Genomic DNA, 7,792 nt, shown 5'->3' with positions numbered 1-7,792 from the left:
CGTTACTCATGGATGACGTAAGACAATGATGATTATTGAAAATAAACGTTGATTATACCAATCAATCCTTTAGGGTCCATTTTCTTCCTTTGAAGATGATAGGAATTGGCTTTTTCATATCTAGATTTTAAATTTTTTTGCATTTTTTTCAAAATTAGCATAATGGAAGTAGCATATCGGACTTCAATTTTACCTCAAAATCAAGTTTTCCAATTTCCTACTAGCAAGTAGGAATTGAAAATCAAAACCTGGTTATGTTTTTTAAGGAGTGTAAAAACAATAGATTGGACTACCTTTTAAAATTTGCCTTCAATTCCAAACTTACACATAAGAATGTGTCTTCACATGCATCTTCCGAGTGAAACAAACGATCCAAGTAAAATCCCAAAAATCAGAATGAAGATTTGTAAAACCTTGATTTAGGTAAACCAAGGTTTGTATAAATCCCAATTTTTCAAATTCCACAAACCAAACAGACCCTTACTTCCAGTGCTAGATTTTAGAATGCGAGAATAGAGCCAAGATATTCTTCGTTATTGTATAGAAGGCATGTCACGGGGACCATCCACCGCAGTTATCGGTGAAAGACTCAAGGCCTCGAGTCAAGTCAAGCCAATAATTATACAAAACAAATCATCATCTTCAAAGAAATTTCCAGTTGATTCCACAACACAGTGCTTCCACCCCTATATCAAGCACGAGCTCGCTCCCTCTTCACAAATCAATCTTCTCTCTCTGTATTTTCTTTACTGGTAAGAGATGACAACATTTCATCTTTTACTTGTTCTGCTACTGTGCTCTGGCCTAGCCGGGCAGAGCAGCAAGCTTGTAAGAGTAAGTCCCATACTATTCAGTCGCGAGGAGACTGAGGCAGAGGGAGAGTGCCCTACAGCTCAGCTAAGGAAATCGAGCACGAGCATTCCTCAGATGCACGTCCAAGCCAACTGCTCTCCTTATCACAACAAAAATTCCACGTGGCTGAGCGCAATGCTGGAGTCAATCAAAGACGACGATCGACACTACCAAGCAATAATGCAAGGAGCGACACGATTTACAACACAAGAGGATGCCAATGTTTAGCTGGCTGTGAAGAGGGGAAACTACATGATCAAAGTGGGCTTCGACACTCCCCTGCAAAGATTCTATACAGTGGTTGACACGGGCAGTGACATCTCCTAGATTCCCTGTGCCACCTGCCCCGATTGCACTAGTGACATGTTCGACCCCTCCAAGTCACCAACCTTTAAATAGCTGAGCTACTCTTCCGACACGTGTTAGGGACTCGATAGCAGCCCAAACCGTGGGAATTACATATGCATCTTCACACAGACCTACGGCGACAGCTCTCAGGTCACCCAGGATCTCTCCACCGACACGCTGGCCGTCGCTTTGTAAACAATGCTGAATTTTAGTTTTGGCTGCTCGGAATCTTGAACGAGACTTATCACCTCGTCGCTTGGTTTGGTCAGGTTTGGGAGGAGGTTGATCTCATTTGTTTCACAGATGACCAATCTGTTCAAGAAAACCTTCTCCTATTGTATCCCCTCTTCTACATCCAAGGGTTGCCTTGAACTTGGTAAGTCGACCATCTCATCCTCCAGTGGGATGCAGTTTACGTCCCTCTTGACGAGCTCTACCCATCCTTCCTTCTATTATGTTGCCTTGATCGCTATCTCCATTGGCAACGATCGTCTGTCGATGCCCGCGATGGACGATTCAAGCAGGTGAGGGGCAATTATAGACTCGGGAACCTTCATCACTCATCTAGTGGAGCCCGCATATGGTTCTATGAGGGACTCTTTCTGTTGGTGGTAGTTGGCGATATTAATTGCTACCATTAATAGCAAACAACCAACCCACGTCCAGCCCAACTCAACCTTCCATCCACCGTCCAAAGTAAATAGCAAATAGTCAGCCGTCCCAGCTACAGTATAGAAGTTGCCCATGTTTTTAATACATGAAATATTATAATATAATATAATATGTTTAAAATGTTCTATGTACATTCTAGAGTATTCTCATATCTCTATAGATAGAGGCCTTATGTAATGCATTTGTGCAAGGTAGTAAAGCAATAAAATCAATATTATTTATGTGTATTTGTCTTTCTCTTTTCCTTCAAATTGGTATTAGAGCATGAAGAGCTGGGCCTAGGAGGAAAAGAATTATGTGTTGATATGTATAACTACTATAGCAGTGAATGAAGCTTCTAATGTTTTCTTGATTGCAGATCATTATCAGCTTCTAAAGTTGGAGACTAGTGGCTACCAAGATTGAGAGAAGAAAAGATCCCAGTTTAATGTTTGAAGAAGGTATGAGTTGATTTCTTGGAGTGAAGTCTAATGATGAAAAAAAAAATTTGTTAAAAGGGGAAAATAAGCATTATAATGTTGTTTTTTTAAGCTATATGTCATTGGCTTAGACTTGTTTGGTGGATTTGCTTTGTAAAGAAAAGTTTAAAATTGTAAGCTGCAGTTGTAACTGTGTATTAATATGGCTTCAAGAAGTAGTATAGCTCAACCACAAATTTCAATATTTTCTGGTAAAAATTATAAATTTTGGGCTATAAAAATGAAGACACTATTTTGTTCTCAAGACATATGGGATCTTATTGAAAATGGTTTTATTGAACCAGAAGATGAGTCTACATTAACACAAGATGAAAAGGATAAATTACAAGATAACAAGAAAAAGGATGCTAAAGCATTGTTTCTAATTCAAAAATCTTTAGATGAATCAATTTTTCCTAAGGTTTGTGCTGCTAAAAAGTCTAAAATTGCATGGGATATTTTAGAAACAACATATCAAGGGACATCAAAAGTTAAGATTGTTAAATTGCAAACTTTAAGGCGTGATTTTGAAAATTTGTGTATGAAAGATTCAGACTCAGTTGATCAATTTCTAAATCAAGTAATGAATGTGGTTAATCAAATTAGATCATATGGTGATGATTTAACAGATCAAAAAGTTGTTGAAAAGATACTTCGTTGTTTGCCTAGAAAATTTGATGCCACTGTTGTTGCCATTGAAGAATCTAAAGATTTCAAAATACTATCTATTGATGAATTGATGGGCTCACTTTTATCTCATGAATCAAGAATGAACAAAAATAACAATTCTTCTTTGGAGAATGCATTTAGATCGCAGGTATCTTTTGGTAGAGGAAGAGGAAGATCAAACTACAGAGGAAGAGGAAGAGGTAGAAGCATAGATCAACGTGAAGGTCCAAATCAAGAAGAGAGAACAAATCAATCCATTCAGAGTTTGAATAGAGGACGTGACCGAAGTTCATTCCAACACCCATCATCAAGGTTTGATAAATCTCGAATTCAGTGTCATTATTGTAAGAGATTTGGTCATATTGCAAGTGAATATAGAAAGAAACAAGAGGATATTGAAAAGAATGGTGCTAATTACTCAGATGTATTTGATAACAATTCAAGAAGTTTATTTATAACTTGTAATGTTGCTCAAGAAAGCTCTAGTGATATATGGTTCCTAGATAGTGGATGTAGTAACCATGTGACTGGAAATAAAGATTTGTTTGCTAGCTTGGATGATTCTGTAAAATCTAAAGTAAAGCTAGGAAATGATAGTAAAGTCTCTGTAATGGGAAAAGGTGTTATAAATGTCTTGACAAAAAATGGAGGAAAAAGATATATTCCTAATGTGTATTTTGTGCCTGAATTAAAACACAATCTCATGAGTGTTGGGCAACTCGTACAAAAGGGTTACAAAGTTTCTTTTGATAATGATGTTTGCACAATCTTGGATAGAAATCCTAGTGGCAGGTTAATTGCAAGGGTCAACATGACACAAAATCGAATGTTCCCCCTCCAGATTCATTGCATTCAAGGAGGAAAAGAAGTTAGTTTCAAGACAGTATACTCAGATCAGTCGTGGCTATGGCATTTGAGGTATGGTCATCTTCATTTTGATGCTTTAAGCTTATTACAAAAGAAGAATATGGTGAAAGGATTGCCTCAAATATTGAAACCACCAAGTTCATGTGAAAGTTGTATTCTGGCAAAACAACATAGAGAAAGCTTCCTAGTAGGAGGTTCATATAGAGCAAGAGCACCATTGGAATTAATTCACACTAATATATGTGGACCTATGCAAACTCCATCTTTAGGAGGAAGTATATATTTCCTAACATTTATTGATGATTTTAGCAGGAAGATTTGGATATACTTTCTCAAACAAAAAAGTGAAGCTTTTGAAAAGTTCAAGGAGTTCAAAATTTTGGTTTAAAAACAAAGTGGTCACTACATCAAGGTATTGCAATCTGATAGAGGTGGTGAATTCAGTTCTAATGATTTTCTAAAATTTTGCAGATTTCATGGAATTAAGAAGCAATTTACCACAAGGTACACACCACAAAAAAATGATGTAGCAGAAAGGAAGAACATAACCATAATGGAAATGGCAAGGAGTATGTTGAAGGCCAAAAATCTATCCAATGAGTTTTGGGCAAAAGCAGTAGCATGTGTTGTATACATTTTGAACAGGAGTCTTACAAAGAACTTGTTAAGAACACAATTCCACAAGAAGCATGGAATGGTAAGAAACATATAGTATCCCATTTTAGAGTTTTTGGTTGTGTTGCTTATTCATTAGTTCCATCTGAATTGAGAAAAAAATTGGATAATAAAAGTGAAAAATGCATCTTTACTGGTTATAGTGAAGAATCAAAGGTTTATAGATTGTATAATCCCGTTTCAAAGAAATTGATCATTAGTAGGGATGTTAAATTTGAAGAAGAAGATTCATAGCATGAAAATGATAACAAACAAGTCACAAGAGGAGCACCAATATTACAAGGTGATGATGAATTAAAGGAACAAGGGACTCAATCAACACCCAATACTCCACCAAGGAACTTTGTGCAAGGTGCCTCACCTCCAAGTTCAAATGTAAGTGATAAATCTGATTCAACATTATCAATTTACTAGGTTACAAATGTAAGAAGACAAGAAACTTAAAAGAAATATATGATCAAGAAGAAGAGAATGTAGATATTTACTCAAATTTTGCTTTATTTTCTTTTGATCCATTGTATTTTGATGAAGCAATTAAAGAAGATAAATGGATCAAGGCAATGGATGAAGAAATTGACTCTATTGAAAGAAATAACATATGGGAATTAATGGATTTACCTAAAGGAAAAGAATGTATAGGAGTCAAATGGGTTTACAAAACTAAATTTGATAAAAAAAAGGTGAAATTGTTAAGCACAAGGCAAGACTAGTTGCTAAAGGTTTTTCACAACAATATGGAGTTGGTTATAATGAAACATTTGCTCCAGTTGCTAGACTTGACACAGTTCGAACTATTTTACAGATAGCAGCACAAAACGATTGGAAAGTGTATCACATGGATGTAAAATCAGCTTTTTTGAATGATTTTCTTGATGAAGAGGTATATGTTAAACAACCACCTAGTTATGAGGTTAATGGGTATGAAAACAAGGTATATAAACTAAACAAGGCACTTTATGGTTTGAAACAAGCTGCTAGGGCTTGGTATAAGAGGATTGATTCATACATGATAAGTAATCAATTCAATAGAAGTAACAATGAGCCCACGTTATATGTTAAGACTAATAAGGAGGGTCAAATTTTGATTGTATGCTTGTATGTTGATGACTTGATATTCACTGAAAATCTATCAGTAGACATGTTCAAGTCAGAAATGATGAAAGAATTTGAAATGACAGATTTGGAGTTGATGAGATATTTCTTAGGTATTGAAGTTATTCAATGTGACAAAGGTATCTTCATTTGTCAATCCAAGTATATAAAGGATATTTTAAAGAGATTTAAATGATGAATTGCAATCCAGTGTCAACTCCAGTTGCAATAGGAACAAAACTTAGCAAGGAAGAAAAGGGCTCAAATGTTGATCCAACTATGTTTAAAAGACTTGTTGGAAGTTTAATGTATATGACAGCTACAAGGCCAGACATCATGTATAGTGTCAGTTTAATCTCAAGGTTCATGGAATCACCACAAAATTCTCATTGGCAAGTTGGAAAAAGGATATTGAGATATATTGTAGGAACAATGGGATATGGAATCCTATATTCCAAAGCTAACCATTTTGGTTTGATTGGTTATACTGACAATGATTTTGCAAGTAGCATTGATGATAGGAAGAGCACTTCTGAATATATCTTTCACCTTGGATTAGGAGTTGTATCATGGGCATCAAAGAAGCAACCTATAGTGACGATCTCATTAGCTGAAGCAGAATATGTAGCTGCCACTTCCACAGCATGTCAAGCAGTATGGATGCGTCGAATTTTGCTCGATCTTCACCATCATCAGGAGGAATAAACACCAATTCGTTGTGATAACAAATCAGCAATAACATTATCTAAAAATCATGTATTTCATAAGAGGAGCAAACATATTGATACAAGGTATCACTTCATCAGAGAATTGGTCAACAACAGAGAAATCTATCTTGAGTTATGCAAATCTGAAGATCAATTGGCAGATATATTCACTAAGCCATTGTCAAAGAATAACTTTGAATATTTGCGAGAGAAATTGGGTATTATAGATGCAAAATTTGTTAATGACAAAAATTAAGGGGGAGTGTTGGCGGTAGTTGGTGGTATTAATTTCTGCCATTAATAACAGACAACTAGCCCACGTCCAGCCCAACTCAGCCGTTCATCCACCGTCCAAAGTAAATAGCAGATAGTCAGCCGTCCCAACTACAGTATAGAAGCCGCCCATGTTTTTAATACATGAAATATTATAATATAATATAATATGTGTAAAATGTTATATGTGTATTCTAGAGTATTCTCAGATCTCTATAAATAGAAGCCTTATGTAATGCATTTGTGCAAGGCAGTAAGGCAATAAAATCAGTATTATTTATGTGTATTTGTCGTTCTCCTTGCCTTCACTTTCGTTTGCCAATTTTCCAATGTCAGCCGAGCTGCGCAGTACTCGATCTTCGACACGTGCTTCAATTTTCCTTCGGGGAATGTGGTTGTGCCGCAGATCACGCTGCACTTCGACAAGAATGTGGACGTAGCTCTGCCGCCGGCTAACTTCCTGATTCGGGCGAATGTGCAGGGCTTGGTGGGATGCTTAGCTTTCGCTTCTCCTCCAAAGAATACCTCGGATTCGGGACTGTCCATATTTGGGAGTTACCAGCAGCGCAACTTCCGTGTAGCGTACGATGTTGCTGGTTCTCGACTCGGTATCGCCACTCAAACCTGCAAAGGTTGCTAGATCATTAAATGTTTTCCTCGCCTCAGCCGCCTCCATGCTACGCTGCCTATCTATTCTCTGTTTGACTATATAAAGAATATAGATTTTCAGGTGACAAAGTATAACTTCAGTTAAATATATATAGGAAAGCTCTATTACTTCGGCGGTATTATTCTACTTCCAAACTCCTTTCTAAAGTTTACCATATTATTAAGTATTAAAATAATAAAAAGATTATGACCAAAAACAATGAAAAGACTTAATACCTTTGCAATAATCTAAAATCATATTTTATTAATATATAATCTAAGGATTGGAAATAAAGTTTATTTCCTTCAACAAATAACAAAGCCTCATTGAGAATCTCAATATATATCATAACAGTAAAAATGAAAAAATAAAAAATAAAATGATTGGACAACAAAAATGAAAAGTTGGAATCAAATAAATAAATCTTGAGAATATTGGTTTTCAACATTAAATTTAAGTTTCAAATTCGTGGAAACATATCATCATTAAATTCAATTGTGCAAAATCAATCAAACTACAATGTATTAGAA

General features: G+C 35.8%; 1 pseudogene; it reads left to right on the top strand.

Moving 5' to 3' along the window:
• Positions 1 to 737: 737 nt before the first annotated feature.
• LOC149542669 (aspartyl protease family protein 2-like) lies at positions 738 to 7,392 on the top strand (annotated as a pseudogene).
• Positions 7,393 to 7,792: the final 400 nt, after the last annotated feature.

This window comes from Cupressus sempervirens, chromosome 8 (assembly GCF_028749045.1).
Source record: "Cupressus sempervirens isolate cs-2001-9-10 chromosome 8, ASM2874904v1, whole genome shotgun sequence".
NCBI lineage: Eukaryota > Viridiplantae > Streptophyta > Pinopsida > Cupressales > Cupressaceae > Cupressus > Cupressus sempervirens.
Note: the sequence above shows the minus strand (reverse complement) of the source record. Positions and strands in the feature narration are given on the sequence as shown.